Genomic DNA, 20,079 nt, shown 5'->3' on the forward strand with positions numbered 1-20,079 from the left:
CCTGTCGTTCTCCACTAACATCAAGGCGGTGACCCGATCCTGTAGGTTCATGCTCTACAACATTCGCAGAGTACGACCCTGCCTCACACAGGAAGCGGCGCAGGTCCTAATCCAGGCACTTGTCATCTCCCGTCTAGATTACTGCAACTCGCTGTTGGCTGGGCTCCCTGCCTGTGCCATTAAACCCCTACAACTCATCCAGAACGCCGCAGCCCGTCTGGTGTTCAACCTTCCCAAGTTCTCTCACGTCACCCCGCTCCTCCGCTCTCTCCACTGGCTTCCTGTTGAAGCTCGCATCCGCTACAAGACCATGGTGATTGCCTACGGAGCTGTGAAGGGAACGGCACCTCCATACCTTCAGGCTCTGATCAGGCCCTACACCCAAACAAGGGCACTGCGTTCATCCACCTCTGGCCTGCTGGCCCCCCTACCTCTGAGGAAGCACAGTTCCCGCTCAGCCCAGTCAAAACTGTTCGCTGCTCTGGCACCCCAATGGTGGAACAAGCTCCCTCACGACGCCAGGACAGCGGAGTCAATCACCACCTTCCGGAGACACCTGAAACCCCACCTCTTTAAGGAATACCCCCCCCCCCCCCCCTTAAAAGATTTAGATGCACTATTGTAAAGTGGTTGTTCCACTGGATATCATAAGGTGAATGCACCAATTTGTAAGTCGCTCTGGATAAGAGCGTCTGCTAAATGACTTAAATGTAAATGTAAATGTAAACTAACCATGGTCTTAACCAGTAGAGAACAACCTCTGTTTGAGAAACTTTTTTAATAGAAAACAAATATAGTCATACAGTATCTATGTACAACTCTTGGTTCTGAAATCTAACATTGTTTTATGAAACATTCTTCGCCAACATAACTTTACAAAAGAAAAACAACAAATAAAGAGAAACCATTTCAGAAACATTTCTGGTAAAAAAATATTGAAACAGGAGTCTTTGTATACTGCGCACTGGTGTGTGTGTAAGTAAGCGAGAGAGAACCCATAGGATGTCATAGAATCTGGTAGGTCAGAATGTCCGCTGCATCCCATGTTTCAGTAGCCCCCATGTCCACTTCCCTTACTGGGGGCATTTGAGAGACTTCTTTGTTTGTGTCTGGCGTTTGAGGAAAATCTTTGTGGCTGGTATTTGAGCAAATTCTTTGTGTCTGTATTTTGGCAGCTTTGATTATCCTCCTCTTCTTGGGCTTGCAACTACAGTGTGATTTCTTTGCCTGTTGTGTTTTGCGCTTCTGAGATGGTTCATTGTTTGTTCTTTTTTGGGATGTTTGAGCAAGTTTCTTTATTGTCTTTCCTTTTGGAGGCTTTGGTTCTTCAGCGGGTGTTTTCCAATGGGCCAGCAAAGTCCTGAGGAGACATGGGGGAACAGTGAGACATGGGCAGACGTTTTTCCCGGTCAAGTCATGTGGTCAAGGAAAGACTCTGGGCACTACTCATGAGCAGGAACAACTCTGGGCCCAGCCCATGAGGAGAGCAAGACATATTTTTTAGTATGTCCAAAGACATCTGGAGGACTAGAGGATTATTAAACACCAAACACCAACGTCTGTCCTCTGTAATAGCCTCTGTCTTTGCACGTTGTGGTTGGTCAGATGCAGAACGTCATACATACATGTAAAAGTATGGACACCTACTCATTCAAGGGTTTTTCTTTATTTTTACTATTTTCTACATTGTATAATAATAGTAAAGACATCAAAACTATGAAATAACACATGGAATCGTGTAGTAACCTTGACCGCATTGCTTCCACAGCATTCTGCAGCGATACGCCATCCCATCTGGTTTGCGCTTAGTGGGACTATCATTTGTTTTTCAACAAGACAATGACCCAAAACACACCTCCAGGCTGTGTAAGGGCTATTTGACCAAGGAGGAGAGTGATGGTGCTGCATCAGATGACCTGGCCTTAGAAGCTGATGTCATGGCTTTAGAAGCTTCTGATAGGCTAATTGACATCATTTGAGTCAATTGGAGGTGTACCTACATTTTACATTTACATTTTAGTCATTTAGCAGACACTCTTATCCAGAGCGACTTACAGTAGTGAATGCATACATTTCATACATTTTTTATTTTTTTGTACTGTGGATGTATTTCAAGGCCTACCTTCAAACTCAGTGCCTCGTTGCTTGACATCATGGGAAAATCAAAAGAAATCAGCCAAGACCTCAGAAAAAAAATGGTGGACCCTCCACAAGTCTGGTTCATCCTTGGGAGCAATTTCCAAACGCCTTAAGGTACCATGTTCATCTGTACAAACAATAGTACGCAAGTATAAACACCATGGGACCACGCAGCCGTCATACCGCTCAGGAAGGAGACGCGTTCTGTCTCCTAGAGATGAACGTACTTTGGTGTGAAAAGTGCAAATCAATCCCAGAACAACAGCAAAGGACCTTGTGAAGATGCTGGAGGAAACAGGTACAAAAGTATCTATATCCACAGTAAAACGAGTCCTATATCAACATAACCTGAAAGGCCGCTCAGCAAGGAAGAAGCCACTGCTCCAAAACCGCCATAAAAAAGCCAGACTAAGGTTTGCACATGGGGACAAAGAGAAACATGCAGAAACAAAAATAGAACTGTTTGGCCATAATGACCATCGTAATGTGGTAATGTTTGGGAAAAAAAGGGGGAGGCTTGCAAGCCGAAGAACACCATCCCAACCGTGAAGCACAGGGATGGCAGCATCATGTTGTGGGGGTGCTTTGCTGCAGGAGGGACTGGTGCACTTCACAAAATAGATGGCATCATGAGGGAGGAAAATGATGTGGATATATTGAAGCAACATCTCAAGACATCAGTCAGGAAGTTAAAGCTTGGTTGCAAATGGGTCTTCCAAATGGACAGTGACCCCAAGCATACTTCCAAAGTTGTGGAAAAATGGCTTAAGGACAACAAAGTCAAGGTATTGGAGTGGCCATCACAAAGCCCTAACCTCAATCCTATAGAAAATTTGTGGGCAGAACTGAAAAAGCGTGTGCAAGCAAGGAGGCCTACAAATCCGACTCAGTTACACCAGCTCTGTCACGAGGAATGGGCCAAAATTCCCCCAACTTATTGTGGGAAGCTTGTGAAAGGCTTCCTGAAACGTTTGACCCAAGTTAAACAATTTAAAGGCAATGCAACCAAATACTAATTGACTGTATGTGAACTTCTGACCCACTGGGAATGTGATGAAAGAAATAAAAGCTGAAATAAATCACTCTCTCTATTATTATTCTGACATTTAACATTCTTAAAATAAAGTGGTGATCCTAACTGACCTAAGACAGGGAATTTTTACGAGGATTAAATGTCAGGAATTGTGAAAAACTGAGTTTAAATGTATTTGGTTAAGGTGTATGTAAACTTCCGACTTCAACTGTAGCTAATTTTTGCATTATACAGGCAAGATTTTACGTTGTTTAAAAGACACTAATGGCTTCGGTTGGTCAGAGGTCCCGGGGGTGGGGTCTGTGTCTGGCTGAGGGGGTTGTGGACTGGGGTTGGAGTCTGGTCTGTGTTTGATGGTTCAGTGGTGGAGGAAACTTCTCATCTCCTTCCTGTCTGATTCCATTCTGTTCTCCGCACTCTGGAACACACACACACCATCACATCAACTACACTCATAACATTTAGTGCGTGTGTGTTGGTACACTTACCCTGTTGCCGATGTGCCTGTTGGACATGGGAGAATGGCTGTGGCGCCGACGCAAACAGTATTCTGGGCTGTGGGAGCGGCTCCGGAAATGCCGGTGGTGGGAACGGGAGCGAGAATAGTGCCTGCGGGAGCTTCTGTGGGAACGAGTTCTGGGGCCACATTTATCAAAAGTGCGTAAGCACAAAAAACACTAACCCTTGTGTGTGCCAGTTTTCCTGCAAAGGTTGGTATTCATCAAATGTTAATTTGACGGAAAGGGTGCGTATCTCCACGCACAGCTTAGACCGTGCGTACGCACAACTTCTAGTGTTTGAAGAATGGTATTGCCAGCAAATATTGTTATTTGGGGGAAATGGAATCGTTCATAATAATGTGAATAAAAACATAATGATAAATATCTGTGCAATAGGTGTACAACGTCATAGCCTATTTAATCTCAGAGCCTATATCAAGCCAGGAGATAAAAACACAATCATCTATCGATAAAAAAAGATTGAACAGCAGTTTTTCTTTTGCATACACTTGTGGGCTGTAGCATTTACTTGAATAGACAATCAATCTTGCAGAATGTGCAGCCAGTGTTTGGAACTCGCATGCATGTTGAGTATGAAAAAGTAATTGCAAAATATTGACAGAAGTGTGATCAAATTTGCCATTGCTCTCTGTTTTAGGAACTGTCATGGCCCAGTTCCAACATTTCCAAATCATACAGCATATTAGGGTATTTTTGTTACCATAAAAGGTGAATGGAGGGCTAGTCCATGACTGCACAAATATAGTATGGCTCTGATTTATCAATGAAAACATGCGTATATGTTGCGATCAACAGTTTGATAAATCTCAATCATTTGTAATTTACGCACAGTTGATAAATGAGACCCCTGGAGATGGTGAACAAAAATTCTAATGTGTTGCGTTCGCTCTGGTGGGTTAATAGAAAATATCCAGTTTTTATATCAATCAATGTTGGAAACAAAGGTGACTCAAAACTCCAGAGAGCACTTCTCACCTGGAGTGGGTTGAGAACTCTCGCGGTGGGAATGGGAATAGTGCCTGCGGAAACCAGACCTGAGGGGATAGAAAACTATCACACGCTAATCTGATCTAACATAGACAGAACTGTTCTTACTTTGAGTGGGATCGGGAACGAGACCTGAGGGCAGAAAGAGAGAGAGAGATAGCACACCAATCACTTATCTATATTCATTCATTGTACATGGAATCATTCAGCAGTGAGCCTCTAGGGTAGCACGTTCAGCAGTGATGAAATAGAAGCAGGTGTTTTCACTGCGCAGAAACCCCTGTTACCACAACTCCAGGAAGTGGTTCTCACCTCTCTCTGGAGTGAGCTGGGGAGTGGGATTGGTCATAGGGCCAGGCCAGAGAGTGGGTTGGGGAAGAACTGGGAGACTCTTCAGAAGCACTCAGACTCTCCTCAGATCCACAAGAGGAGTCCTGCAGGGACAGACCACAGACTTATTAGAACCACAACCGGCAGGAATCTACTGCCTGGTGACATGAAAACTTTGGAGTGAATTGTCCCTTTCATTTAGAATGGAAAGGGGCCCTGGTTTGACCTTACCTCATCTTCATCCTCTCCACTCTCCTCCATAGTCCTCCCAGACCGGAGTCTCTCTGCTGCAGTTCTGGCAACATGGAACTAGTCACCCCCAGGGCATAGTGGGTTTTAAATGTGCTTTTAGGACAGCCCTGTCTCCAAAACTCCCATCTCAGGAAGGACTGGACAAAGTTACAAACAGACGCATTAGTCTTGAGGATAATAGCCAGGAGCAGCCCTATCCTCTGGTTGATGATATCCTTGCCCTCTGATGAAGTCCTGTTTTGGATAGAACATGACAGAAGATCAAAATACAAAGAAATGATGAATACCTGTTCATAACTTTGATGTGCTCCCACTGTGATCTATTAACCATTTACACTCGTACCTGTATACGGCTTGAAAATGTAACGCAGTGGCTGTACAGTAACATGCTATAAATGACATCAGCGCTCACTCTGTGCTTCACAGCACTGTATGGGTTTTGACTGAAAGCTGTTCTGAACTTCAGCACTGCACACGACATAAAGTTGCCACAAACCCTCCCGCTAATTGGGCAACTTTTGCACATTTCTTGTTATCGTGGTGAGCGAAATGCTGTAAATTAAGTGGAGTCTATATTTTGAAAGATGAGATGTTCAGGATTATAACAAATACAGCTTTGATATCATACAAGCAAACCAAACATCCAAACGTCCACTTTGCATTTCCATATCACAAAACCCATGTCATATACAGTGTCAACGTTTATGATCACTATGCTTGATGTACAGTTACAAGAATGACATGGCGTCATACCCTGGGTTGTTCTGAACAGAATGAGCCTGTTTGTCTATTGTGAAGAAAATTGGCTTTAGAACACGCACCTGAACGCACTCATGACTATTATCTGCACCAAGATTTATCTGAATTTCCCTGTGAAAGCCTAACACTAAGATCATATTTTATAACTCATGTAGGCAATAGAACAAGCTTTCCACCTGACCCAGATTCGATTTATAATGGGCGGTTTTTGGGTAAACAACAACACAGAATTGTGTGATGGTGGGGATGCAGGGTTGGGATCTTTTTTGTGCTTGCTCAAAAAAAACACTCTTCCAGTCATAAAAGTGCATTGAATTTCCTTGGAAACTGTGCACACTTTGGAGAGGTATGTGGCCACTTGGTCCTCTTACTCAAATCCTTGTCATTTTTTTGTCTTATGTTGCACCTACCATACATTTTCCAGGAATATTCTTATCATACTACTGAATGTCTCCAGAATATTTTCAGATGTTGTTATCAACAAATGCGGCAAAAAGTACAGTGAATGTCAAATGCATAAAATCAACAGTGTAATGTTTGGATTCAGTCTTGTGTCAGGTGAACTGTTGTGTCCTCAACTTTGGTCTAATAACTTTCCCATAATCTCCTAACTGTTCCAGTCCAATTGCTACCATGCTTTGCATATTTCTTCTGTATGAAACATTTAAATTTAGCCCTAACCATATAGGCCAATTCCCACAAGTGTAAAAGGTTAAGACACAATAACAGACAACTTTTAATACTGAGATATTTGTTGGGTTCAAAAGCCAGTAGTTGGAACATGACAACGGACTTCAAACATATTCCCGAACTAGGGTCAAGAGTTTTTCCTGGTCATGTCACGTCAATCTCCTGGGTCCAGTTGTTAAAATATTTTCTGATCAGATTTCATAAATCAGATTTGAATAAATGTTAAATTAGATTCTGATCCTCTTGGTTAGTGAATCGCTTTGGTAACCAATCTTACCTTTAATCATACTTCAATGTTGTTCTAGCGTTTTTCAAAACGTGAAAGGTAGTTGTTTGTATAGTTTTGATGCCGAAAATCTGGATAATCGTGATCCCACTGGAAGGGTGGATTTAGAAAGGTGAAAGGCACTACAACCAAGACGTTTCAATGTAACTAAGATGGGGAGGTTTAAAAAGCATTTGTACATCTGAAAAACAAAGGTTAATCATGTTAAATTGACTGCAGTATAGGTATATGGTACATTGAGAAATGTCAAATAAATCCATGTACTCACTTAAAGGTGACATGCAGGCTCTAATTTATTTTAAAGGGATACTTCGGGATTTTGGCAATGAGGCCCTTTATCTACTTCCCCAAAGTCAGATGAACTCATCGATACCATGTCTCTGTCCAGTATGAAGGAAGTTAGAGGTAGTTTCGTGAGCCAATGCTAACTAGTGTTAGCGCAATGACTGGAAGTCTATGTTACTATTAGCATGCTAGCAATTACCATAGACTTTCTGTCATTGCACTAGCTAGCAACTTCTTTCAAACTGCACGCAGAGACATAAAATGGTATCCACGAGTTAATCTGACTCTGGGGAAGTAGATAAAGGGTTTCTGACAAAATCCCGAAGTATCCCTTAAGGCACGGACAGACCAGTAGGATTGTCTGGTAGACCTACTTAGGAACTCTGAACAGAGTGCTGGCTGTAATTTGCAAAGCCAGTGCAAACCGATTTTTATCTACACTGAACAAAAATATAAAAGCAACATATAAAGCATTGGTCCCATGTTTCATGAACTGAAATAAAATATCCCAGAAATGTTCCATACGCACAAAAAGCTTATTTCTCTAAAATGTTGTGCACAAATGTGTTTACATCCCTGCATTTCTCCTTTGCCAAGATAATCCACCAGGTGTGGCATGTCAATAAGTTGATTAAACAGCATGATCATTACACAGGTGCAACTTGTGCTGGGGACAATAAAAGGCCATTCTAAAATGTGCACACGAGACAATCCCACAGATGTCTCAAGTTGAGGGAGAATGCAATTGGCATGCTGACTGCAGGAATATCCACCAAAGCTGTTGCCAGAGAACTGAATGTTAATTTCTCTATCAACATTGTCCAACCTGCCTCACAACCGCAGACCACGTGTAACCAGGCTAGCCCAAAACCTACACATCCGGCTTCTTCACCTGCAGGATCGTCTGATACCAGCCACCCGGACAGCTGATGAAACTGTACAACCAAAGAATTTCTGCACAAACTGTCAGAAACCGTCTCAGGGAAGTTCATCTGGTGCTCGTCGTCCTCACCAGGGTCTTGACCTGACTGTCGTTCGGCATCATAACCGACTTCAGTGGGCAAATGTACATATGACCTAAACCAACCGGTGCCCCTGCACATTGACCCTGTACTGGTAACCGCCTGTATATAGTCTCGCTATTGTTATTTTACTGCTGCTCTTTTATTTCATATTCTTATCTGTATTTTTTTTAAACAGCATTGTTGGTTAGCGGCTCGTAAGTAAGCATGTGACTAAAATTTGATTTGAAATGCCCACCTTCAATGGCAACTGGCACGATGGAGAAGTGTGCTCTTTACCGATTAATCCCAGTTTCAACTGTACCGGGCAGATGCCAGACAGCGTGTATGGCAGCGTGCGATTTGCTGATGTCGTCAACGTTATGAACAGAGTGCCCCATGGTGGCGGTGGGGTTATGGTATGGGCAGGCATAAGCTATGGACAATGAACACAATTGCATTTTATCGATGGCAATTTGAATGCAAAGAGAGATACCGTGACGAGATCTTGAGGCCCATTGTCGTGGGATTCCTCCGCCGCCATCACCCCATGTTTCAGCGTGATAATGCACGGTCCTATGTCGCAAGGATCTGTACACAATTCCTGGAAGCTGAAAATGTCCCATTTCTTCCATGGCCTGCATACTCAGCAGACATTTCACCCATTGAGCATGTTTGGGATGCTCTGGATCAACGTGTACAACACCGTGTTCCAGTTCCTGCCAATATCCAGCAACTTCACACAGCCATTGAAGAGGAGTGGGACAACATTCAACAGGCCATAATCAACAGCCTGATCAACTTTATGTGAAGGAGATGAGTTGCGCTGCATGAGGCAAATGGTGGTCACATTAGATACCAGTGTTGCCAACTCCTCAGTAAGGAAAGTAGCTATTGGCTGTCTGTGACGTAGAAGTCCGTCACTGGCCGCGGGCAGCATTTGGTACTTTAACGCATGCACACATTCATCACTCCTCCCTGCTCCGTTATCAGATAAGTTAACAATGTGTGTCGACACACAAGTTAACTTCTCTCTTAGTACATACATTTCACACTTACTTCAGTAACCGGTTATGGTAGAAAGAAATAAACAGACAAGTGTTCATATTTAATATAAGCAATATTTCTTATACTTATCGACGTTATGGATGAGCGCGTTTGTTTGTTCTGTTCCTCTCTCTCTCCATCGCTGTAACTTCCGGGTATGCTGGATAAGGACCCGAGCTAAGGGAGTTGGGCTTACTTTGTAGTGCCTGACCCGAATGGCTCATTAATGAACATGGGCATATTGAAAGACACTGTCAGTAGTGATGTAATTTTGTAAATGTTATATTGTGATATTGTTTCATAAAAAACGTGTTGCAATGCATATACTTTAGTATGCTTAGTTAAATGGAAAATGTAGGTTTGAATAGGTAATTGCTTAATTAATTAGTGTTAATTGTTCTGAGGGGAGGGGCTACCCCTACAAAAGGAGCCTCTTTCAGTTCATTGAGAGGCATTTTGGATTGAGCTGTGGATGGGGCAGCATTGTTTTTAGCTGTCCCATAAGGTATACGTTTGATGGCAGTACTGTTGTTTTTGTTCTGGAATCACTATGTAAATAAACACCCTTGCACAGAAGAACTTTTGCGGCTCCGCCATCTTTTTATTTTGATAGAGGTTAGGTTTTCCAGTTTAGCCTTCTGGCCTACTCTACGTGACATATGGTGGCAGCCGTGGGATAAAGCTTCAATGTGTCCACTACATAAATCCAAGCTCTCAGGTTACTATTATGTGCCCAGAGAGGGGGATGGTGTTCAGAATAGACAGACTGGGGAAGGGTCAGGCTTGGTACCTGTAAAAGTGAATGGTAAAAGTCTTACTGCAATGATGGACACTGGCAGTTCCCTGTCGTTGATCAGAAAATGTAATGTACCTGTTAATGACATTGATTACAGTCCCCAGACACTGATCCAATGTGTCCATGGTGACCAGTCACAGCAGCCCACAGCTGAACTCACAGTGGAGATTCAGGGTCAGAAATACCTCCTCAAAGTTGGGGTAATGGAGAAGCTACCTACTGAGATGATTTTGGGGAGGGATGTGCCTGTACTCTCTGATCTGTTGGGAAGTGTGGGGGGTCAGCTATATGAGCAGTCAGTTTGCCAGTCTGATGTTCAGGTGTCATGTTCAGTTGTCACTTGTGCCCAGGCCAAAGCTGGTTTACAACCTCTGCCTGACTTGTGTGATAGTCTGTGCGAGGGGGGAACCAAAGGGCCCAGAAAGTCACGCCGCCAGCGGCGTCTTGAAGTATGTGGGAACCCCTGTACCTGTTGCTGATGTGTCTGGGTTAGAAGTGCAATGGGATGTTCCATAAAATGTTGCTACACTGCAGAAGTCTGACACAACCTTGAAAGGTTTATTTGACAAGGCCTTAGCTGGGGACAGTCAATCTTCATGTGGGGGGATTTACACGGTAGACAACCACATACTCTACCTTGGGTCAGAGGCAGATAGCAGGAAGTTGGTGGTGCCATCTACATGTAGACCACTTGTTCTCAACCTTGCACATACAGTTCCATGGGCAGGCCATCTAGGGCAACATAAGACTTATCTTAGGCTAGGCTCCCGTTTCTTTTGGCTCTCCATGTATACTGATGTACAAACATACTGCAAAACATGCCCCACGTGCCAGAAAACCAGTGCTGTCCGTAGGTCTGACCAGGCTCCTCTATGTTCACTGCCAGTTCTCTACTCCATTCAAGAGAATTGCAATGGACATTGTTGGACCCTTGGAGAAGAGTAGCGCAGGTTACAAGTATATATTGGTGATCTGTGACTATGCCGCCAGGTTTCCCAGAAGCATTCCCACTCCGTTCCATAACCACTCCAAAAATAAATCAGCGCTCTTGTTCAGCTCTTCTCTCATGTAGGAATCCCAGATGAAATCCTGACGGACCAAGGGACAAACTTCACTTCGCGACTGATGGTTCAACTCCACCGACAGCTGGACATTATAGGCTTGAGGACCACTCCCTACCATCCCCAAACAGATGGGCTCGTAGAGAGATTCAATCAAAAGCTCAAGAATATGCTGAGGAAGTTTGTGGCTGACACTGGTAAAGACTGGGATAAGTGGTTACCTTTTCTGCTTTTTGTTTACAGGGAGGTGCCTCAGGCATTGACAGGTTTCTCGCCATTCGAACTCCTCTATGGATGGCCAGTGCAGGGACCACTGGACCTGCTGAAGAAGTGCTGGGAAGGTTCCCCAGTAGCTACCTCAGGACAGGGGATTGTCCAGTACGTTCTCCAGATGCGAGACAGGCTGGAGCGGTACCGAGAGGAAGCTAGGGAAAACCCTTCAGCAAGCCCAGAAGGCCCAGAAGAGAGGGTATGACCAGCACGCTCGCCACAGAGAGTTTGAGCCAGGACAGGAAGTTCCGCTCCTCCTTCCCTCGTCTACCAGCAAGCTCCTTGCGCAGTGGCAAGGGCCGTACCTAATCGGGAGGAAGATGGGCCCGGTGACCTACGAGGTGCTGCACCCGGACAAGGGTAAGGAGAAGCAAACCTACCATGTGAACCTCCTCAAGGCATGGGAGGAGAAAGAGGAACTCTCCAAGGTAAAATCCTTTCTGGTCCGCAGAGTAGAAGAAGAGGACGAATCGGATGGGGTCACAGAGGCATGGAAAGGACAAGCAGAGGTCATACTGGCTCACCTAGAAGAAGACAAGCAAGATGAGCTGAAGCAGCTGTTTGGCAAGTATCCGGCCCTCTTCAGTCAGAGGCCAGGAAGAACCAAAGTCCTGGAACACGTCATTCGTTTGAAGCCTGGCCAGAACCCTGTCCGCCAGCATCCTTACCGTGTGCCCTCAAGGAAGAGGTCCACACCATGATAGAGATGGATGTTGTCGAGCCATCGTCAAGTGAATGGAGCAGCCCTATTGTTATTGTCCCAAAGAAAGATGGCTCTTTGCGCGTCTGCATGGACTTCCGTAAGGTGAATGCCATCTCCCAGTTTGATGCCTACCCCATGCCCCGCATTGACGACTTACTGGAGAGAATCGGTAGAGCTCATTACATCACCACATTGGATCTCTGCAAAGGGTACTGGCAGGTGCCCCTGGACGAACAATCCAAGGCCTACACTGCATTCCGAACGCTGATGGGCTTGTTCCAGTTCAAGGTCATGCAGTTTGGCCTTCATGGGGCCCCTGCGACTTTCCAGAGGCTGATGGACAAGGTCCTCCAGGACTGTGATGATTACTGTGCTGCTTACTTGGACGACGTGGTGATCTACAGCCACTCCTGGGAGGAGCACATACAGCATCTTAGCAGAGTCCTGGGGAAGATCCATGATGCAGGCCTCACGCTTAACCTCCTGAAGTGTGAGTGGGCGAAACAGGAGGCAAAGTACCTGGGTTACCAGCTGGGTAAGGGTGAAGTTTGGCCTCAGGTGGACAAAGTGGAGTCCATCAGGAACAGCCCTCAACCCAGAACCAAGACACAGGTGAAGTCCTTCCTAGGTCTGGCAGGGTGGTACCGGAGATTCATTCCGCAGTTTTCGACCATCGCTGTCCCTCGGACCAACCTCACTTCAAAGGTGGCCAGCAACCCTGTGAAGTGGACTGAGGAGTGTGAGGAAGCGATGGTCGAAAAAACAACTGTGCTCATTCCCTGTTCTCCAGACCCCTGATTTTCAGAAGAGGTTTCTCGTGCAGGTGGACGCTTCGGCTGTGGGAATTGGAGCTGTACTGGCCCAAGGGGAGCCAGGAGAAGAGCTTCCTGTGCTGTACCTGAGTCAGAAGCTGTTGCCCAGGGAAACCAGGTATTCGACAATCGAAGGAGTGCCTGGCTATAAAGTGGGCCCTAGATAGCCTCCGTTACGACCTTCTTGGGAGGGAATTTGACCTGCACACAGACCACAGAGCACTGACCTGGATCCAGACCATGAAGGATCGGAATTCTCGTGTGACCAGGTGGTATCTGGAGCTCCAGCCCTTCAGGTTCTGTGTCCGTCACAAGGCAGGAAAAGAAAACGTCACGGCGGACTACCTATCCAGGCTCCCAAACCTGGTTGCTTCGGGAGAGGAGGAAGGTAATGTGACGTAGAAGTCCGTCACTGGCCGCGGGCAGCATTTGGTACTTTAATGCACGCACATATTCATCACTCCTCCCTGCTCCGTTATCAGATAAGTTAACAATGTGGGTCGACACACAAGGTAACTTCTCTATCTTAGTACATACATTTCACACTTACTTCAGTAACTGGTTATGGTAGAAAGAAATAAACAGACAAGTGTTCATATTTAATATAAGCAATATTTCTTATACTTATCGACGTTATGGGTGAGCACGTTTGTTTGTTCTGTTCCTCTCTCTCTCCATCTCTGTAGCTTCCGGGTATGCTGGATAAGGACCCGAGCTAAGGGAGTTGGGCTTACTTTGTAGTGTCTGTCCCGAATGGCTCATTAATCTTACATCTAGACGTTCCACTAGCGGAACACCTGCTCCAATATCCAATGATAGGCGTGGCGCGAATGACAAATTCCTCAAAAATACAAAAACTTCAATTTTTCAAACATATGACTATTTCACAGCATTTTAAAGACAAGACTCTCCTTTATCTAACCACACTGTCCGATTTCAAAAAGGCTTTACAGCAAAAGCAAAACATTAGATTATGTCAGCAGAGTACCCAGCCTGAAATAATCAGACACCCATTTTTCAAGCTAGCATATAATGTCACAAAAAACAAAACCACAGCTAAATGCAGCACTAACCTTTGATGATCTTCATCAGATGACAACCCTAGGACATTATGTTATACAATACATGCATGTTTTGTTCAATCAAGTTCATATTTATATCAAAAACCAGCTTTTTACATTAGCATGTGACGTTCAGAACTAGCATACCCCCCGCAAACCTCCGGTGAATTTACTAAATTACTCACGATAAACGTTCACAAAAAACAGAACAATTATTTTAAGAATTATAGATACAGAACTCCTTTGTGCAATCGAGGTGTCCGATTTTAAAATAGCTTTCGGGGAAAGCACATTTTGCAATATTCTGAGTAGATAGCCCAGCCATCACGGCTAGCTATTTAGACACCCACCAAGTTTAGCCCTGACCAAACTCCGATTTACTATACTGCTCAAAAAAATAAAGGGAACACTTAAACAACACAATGTAACTCCAAGTCAATCACTCTTCTGTGAAATCAAACTGTCCACTTAGGAAGCAACACTGATTGACAATCAATTTCACATGCTGTTGTGCAAATGGAATAGACAACAGGTGGAAATTATAGGCAATTAGCAAGACACCCCCAATAAAGGAGTGGTTCTGCACAGACCACTTCTCAGTTCCTATGCTTCCTGGCTGATGTTTTGGTCACTTTTGAATGCTGGCGGTGCTTTCACTCTAGTGGTAGCATGAGATGGAGTCTACAACCCACACAAGTGGCTCAGGTAGTGCAGCTCATCCGGGATGGCACATCAATGCGAGCTGTGGCAAGGTTTGCTGTGTCTGTCAGCGTAGTGTCCAGAGCATGGAGGTGCTACCAGGAGATAGGCCAGTACATCAGGAGACGTGGAGGAGGCCGTAGGATGGCAACAACCCAGCAGCAGGACCGCTACCTCCGCCTTTGTGCAAGGAGGAGCACTGCCAGAGCCCTGCAAAATGACCTCCAGCAGGCCACAAATGTGCATGTGTCTGCTCAAATGGTCAGAAACAGACTCCATGAGGGTGGTATGAGGGCCCGACGTCCACAGGTGGGGGTTGTGCTTACAGCCCAACACCGTGCAGGACGTTTGGCATTTGCCAGAGAACACGCAAGTTTGGCAAATTCGCCACTGGCGCCCTGTGCTCTTCACAGATGAAAGCAGGTTCACACTGAGCACGTGACAGACGTGACAGAGTCTGGAGACGCCGTGGAGAACGTTCTGCTGCCTGCAACATCCTCCAGCATGACCGGTTTGGCGGTGGGTCAGTCATGGTGTGGGGTGGCATTTCTTTGGGGGGCCGCACAGCCCTCCATGTGCTCGCCAGAGGTAGCCTGACTGCCATTAGGTACCGAGATGAGATCCTCAGACCCCTTGTGAGACCATATGCTGGTGCGGTTGGCCCTGGGTTCCTCCTAATGCAAGACAATGCTAGACCTCATGTGGCTGGAGTGTGTCAGCAGTTCCTGCAAGAGGAAGGCATTGATGCTATGGACTGGCCCGCCCGTTCCCCAGACCTGAATCCAATTGAGCACATCTGGGACATCATGTCTCGCTCCATCCACCAATGCCACGTTGCACCACAGACTGTCCAGGAGTTGGCGGATGCTTTAGTCCAGGTCTGGGAGGAGATCCCTCAGGAGACCATCCACCACCTCATCAGGAGCATGCCCAGTTATTGTAGGGAGGTCATACAGACACGTGGAGGCCACACACACTACTGAGCCTCATTTTGACTTGTTTTAAGGACATTACATCAAAGTTGGATCAGCCTGTAGTGTGGTTTTCCACTTTAATTTTGAGTGTGACTCCAAATCCAGACCTCCATGGGTTGATAAATTGGATTTCCATTGATTATTTTTGTGTGATTTTGTTGTCAGCACATTCAACTATGTAAAGAAAAAAGTATTTAATAAGATTATTTCATTCATTCAGATCTAGGATGTGTTATTTTAGTGTTCCCTTTATTTTTTTGAGCAGTGTATTAGAAAAGTTTGATTACCTTTGGTGTTCTTCGTCAGAATGCACTCCCAGGACTGCTACTTCAATAACAAATGTTGGTTTGGTTCAAAATAATCCATTGTTATATCCAAATAGCGGCGTTTTGTTCGTGCGTTCAAGACACTATCCGAAGTGTAAATAAGGGTCACGAGCATGGCGCATTTCGTGACAAAAGATTTCTAAATATTCCATTACCGTACTTCGAAGCATGTCAACCGCTGTTTAAAATCAATTTTTATTCAATTTTTCTCGTAAAAAAGCGATAACATTCCGACCGGGAATCTGCGTTTAGGTAAACAGACGAAAGAAAATAAAGCATGAGGTCGACTCGGGCACGAGCCTGAGTCTCACAGTACTGTGACCAGCCACTATCCAAACGCGCTACTTTTTTTCAGCCAGAGCCTGCAAAGCCAGCTTTTTGCCGCCTTCTGAGAGCCCATGGGAGCCGTAGGAAGTGTCACGTAACAGCAGAGATCCCCTGTAATGGATAGAGATAATCAAGAAGGGCAAGAAATTGTCAGACAGGGCACTTACTGCATGGAATCTTCTCAGGTTTTGGCCTGCCAAATGAGTTCTGTTATACTCACAGACACCATTCAAACAGTTTTAGAAACTTTGGGGTGTTTTCTATCCAAAGCTAATAATTATATGCATATTCTAGTTTCTGGGCAGGAGTAATAATCAGATTAAATCGGGTACGTTTTTTATACGGCCGTGAAAATACTGCCCCCTAGCCATAACAGGTTAATGAACATGGGCATATTGAAAGACACTGTCAGTAGTGATGTAATTTTGTAAATGTTATATTGTGATATGGTTTCATAAAAAACGTGTTGCAATGCATTTACTTTAGTATGTTTAGTTAAATGGAAAATGTAGGTTTGAATAGGTAATTGCTTAATTAATTAATGTTAATTGTTCTGAGGGGAGGGGCTACCCCTACAAAAGGAGCCTCTTTCAGTTCATTGAGAGGCATTTTGGATTGAGCTGTGGATGGGGCAGCATTGTTTTTAGCTGTCCCATAAGGTATACGTTTGATGGCGGTACTGTTGTTTTTGTTCTGGAATCACTATGTAAATAAACACCCTTGCACAGAAGAACTTTTTAGGCTCCGCCATCTTTTTATTTTGATAGAGGTTAGGTTTCCCAGTTCAGCCTTCTGGCATACTCTAAGTGACACTGTCCTAAAAGTCGCTAAATGATGTCATTGCCTAATTTGCATAATTGGCCATGTGCATGTAATTGTGATGGACGCTGTAGGAGAGAGGAATAACGTCGTGGGAGAGACAAAAAGTGAGTAAAAAAACACCCTAAATATGTTTAGAACTACAAATTAACTTTCTTCTGTCGATTCTTGTTTTTTTTTTACGTCACAATTCCAACCCTCCTCCTTTATCCGGGTTTGGGACCGGCAAAAGTGACCGAAAAGAGACACTCTGGCGGAGTTACTTAGTTTTTTTTTTAGTTTTTTTTGTTTAGTTTTTTACATTTACATCCCGCCCTGAATGTAAGTCAGGGCTGGATCAGCCAGCGGCGGCTTCTCGCATGCGCGATTCATTTGCAATCTGGAAGCGGAGGGGTGAACATCTCCTGCTCTGACTGCCATGGCAGCACCCGCTGCTCGTTGAGAAGAGTAAGAACGATACGTGCTTTCACGTCAGAGCCTCCAATAACACCAGAAAAAGTCGCTAGATTTGTCGCTAGTTGCTTTTTGAAAATGTGTCGCTAGAGGGGTCTGAATACTCGCTAAATATAGCGACAAAGTCGCTAAGTTGGCAACACTGCTAGATACTGACTGTTTTTCTGATCCACGCCCCTACCTCTTTTTTGTAAGGTATCTGTGACCAACAGATGCATATCTGTATTCCCAGTCATGTGAAATCCATAGATTAGGGCCTAATTTATTGATTTCTTTATATGAACTGTAACTCTGTAAAATCTTTGAAATTGTTGCATGTTGCGTTTATATTTTTGTTCCACCCCTACTCTTGTCCACGGTGGTCTGCGAACCCACAACTTCCTGCATTGTCCTATAATGCTTACAGGATGAATAACATTTTCTAAAACTGCATATCTAAAGCTCTGGTCTCTCCAAGAAGTGAGGGTAAACGGTAGGCATGTTCTCTGCTATCCACTTGATGTTTTAATAATTATTTTGGGTATAGGGGAGGGTCACTTGTTTTTTTGTTTTTTTTCACGGCAAGCGATACCGGAGCGCCAAGACTCGGACCAAAAGGCTCCTTATCAGCTTTTACCCCCAAGCCATAAGACTGCTGAACAATTAATCAAATGGCTACCCCCCTGTTTTTACACTGCTGCTACTCGCTGCTAGTCACTTTACAAATTAGCTCGACTAACCATATTGACTCAGTATATAGCCTCGTTAATGTTATGTCATTTTCTTGTGTTACTTTTATATATTTTTTTTCTCACATTAGTTTATTTTGTAAATATTTTCCTAATTCTATTTCTTCAACTGCATTGTTGGTTAAGGGCTTGTAAGCATTTCACAGTAAGGTCTACACCTGTATACGGCGCATGTGACATTTTTATTTTATTTGAGTTGAACAGGGCTTGAACCTCTAGACCAGGGGTATTCAAATCTTACTCTATGAGGTCCGGAGCAACCATATGCTGCAGTGTCCTAGGTATAAATCAGTACCTAATTAGAGGGAAGCAGTGGAACTGGCTTTGAGGTCCAGATTTGAATTTGAGGGCCCTACACTTTGTGACTGTCAGTGTCAGCCCAACACCCCTAGCTACTCCATGGGGTCACAACCAAAAACACACAGGGCATGGTTTGACAGAATGAATACCCTTTTCATGCTACCCTCTGAAATGGTAGCCTAGGTAGTGGTGGGGAATCGACTCCAAAATAATTGATTCTTCGACTCCTTGCCCGTCGACTCCTGGTGTGAAGCTTTGATTCCGCTAGGAATCCTAAGAACCATTATTTTTCCAACGGAGGAAACTAGTTGTCGCAATAGTTTCTGTTCAAAGAGTAGACTGCATCTTTCACAACAAAGAACTAGAAAGCTAGCGAGGGAGAGAGAGAAATGGGAGGGGCCCAGCCAGGCACTAGACATGTTGGCCACCAGGCAGACAGTCAGAACCGTGCATCGGTAATCAAAACATGTAGGCAATGTCTTGTGTATATTCACAAAAATAGAGGCTATCCATGAGTAGGCTGAGCAATTCTACACGCAACAGACCGAGACCAAACACACACTAGCGTTTTTCATAGCGAAGAGAAAGAGCAGGCCAGCCAGCGATGGACAGAGAGGATCGGGGCAGACAGAGACATTCAGACAGTCGGAACCGTGTGCATAGGCTAAATCTTGGTTATCTGTACCTCACAATTGGTATAGATAAGTATGGTTAAGCTATTCTCCATAGTGCCAGTGAATTGAAGTTGAACATCACCAAATGTATCAGTTTAATTAGGCCTAAATGTGGAGAATGCCCAGCAAAACCAACAGTGAAGCCACCGTCAGTAGGCAGAGTAACTGTTGGCACTCGAACACCGACATGGCTCGTCCGAACCGGAAATGGTTGAGGTATGATTTTGTTACTCTGAGTCTGAGAGTCGAGTCTATGGACACCCCGAGGTAAATCACCTTCCATGAGGGGGTCAGGTGAATCTTCTCCTTGTTTGGGGTAAGGCCCAGAACTCAAATGTGGTTCAAGAGGGTCCTCGTGTCCGTTGTGGCCTGTTCCCTGGATGGGGCAGACTATCCAGTCGTCCAGGCAGTTACTCCTCCAGTAGAAGGTGCCACCACAGCAAAAGGCAAAGGCCGGCGGACCAGCCGAAATGCTGCAGTAACAGTGTTCATCATGCAATGTGAGAGTCCAGTCATATAGGCCCTGATACAGAACTCTCTCGCTTTCTTATTGCCTGCGACTGTGAAAAGAGTCCATTGCCCTAGCCGGGCACAACACACTGGGGAAAGCCCCTAGTTCACCCGCAACAGCGAGAGGGGTGTATGTGGACAACTGTAATGGCCGGTTAACGTGTCTGTCAGACAGAACCCTTGGCCAGAATGAGGGGTTAGGATGTAGGTTGATGCTCCTTCATCTGAACTCATTC

General features: G+C 44.8%; 1 long non-coding RNA gene across 2 annotated transcripts; it reads right to left on the reverse strand.

Annotated features, from left to right (window-relative positions):
- Positions 1-761: 761 nt before the first annotated feature.
- On the reverse strand, positions 762-9,480 carry LOC123728162 (uncharacterized). Of its 2 annotated transcripts, XR_014381092.1 has the most exons (4): positions 6,989-9,480; positions 5,242-5,399; positions 4,993-5,114; positions 762-4,812 (listed from the first exon to the last, which is right to left on the reverse strand). It is a non-coding gene; the product is annotated as an uncharacterized LOC123728162 (long non-coding RNA). The 2 variants fall into 2 exon arrangements; XR_006759990.2 differs by having other exon boundaries at positions 5,242-9,480.
- Between the last annotated feature and the right edge of the window lie 10,599 nt (positions 9,481-20,079).

Source organism: Salmo salar, chromosome 17 (assembly GCF_965601325.2).
Source record: "Salmo salar chromosome 17, fSalSal1, whole genome shotgun sequence".
Lineage (NCBI taxonomy): Eukaryota > Metazoa > Chordata > Actinopteri > Salmoniformes > Salmonidae > Salmo > Salmo salar.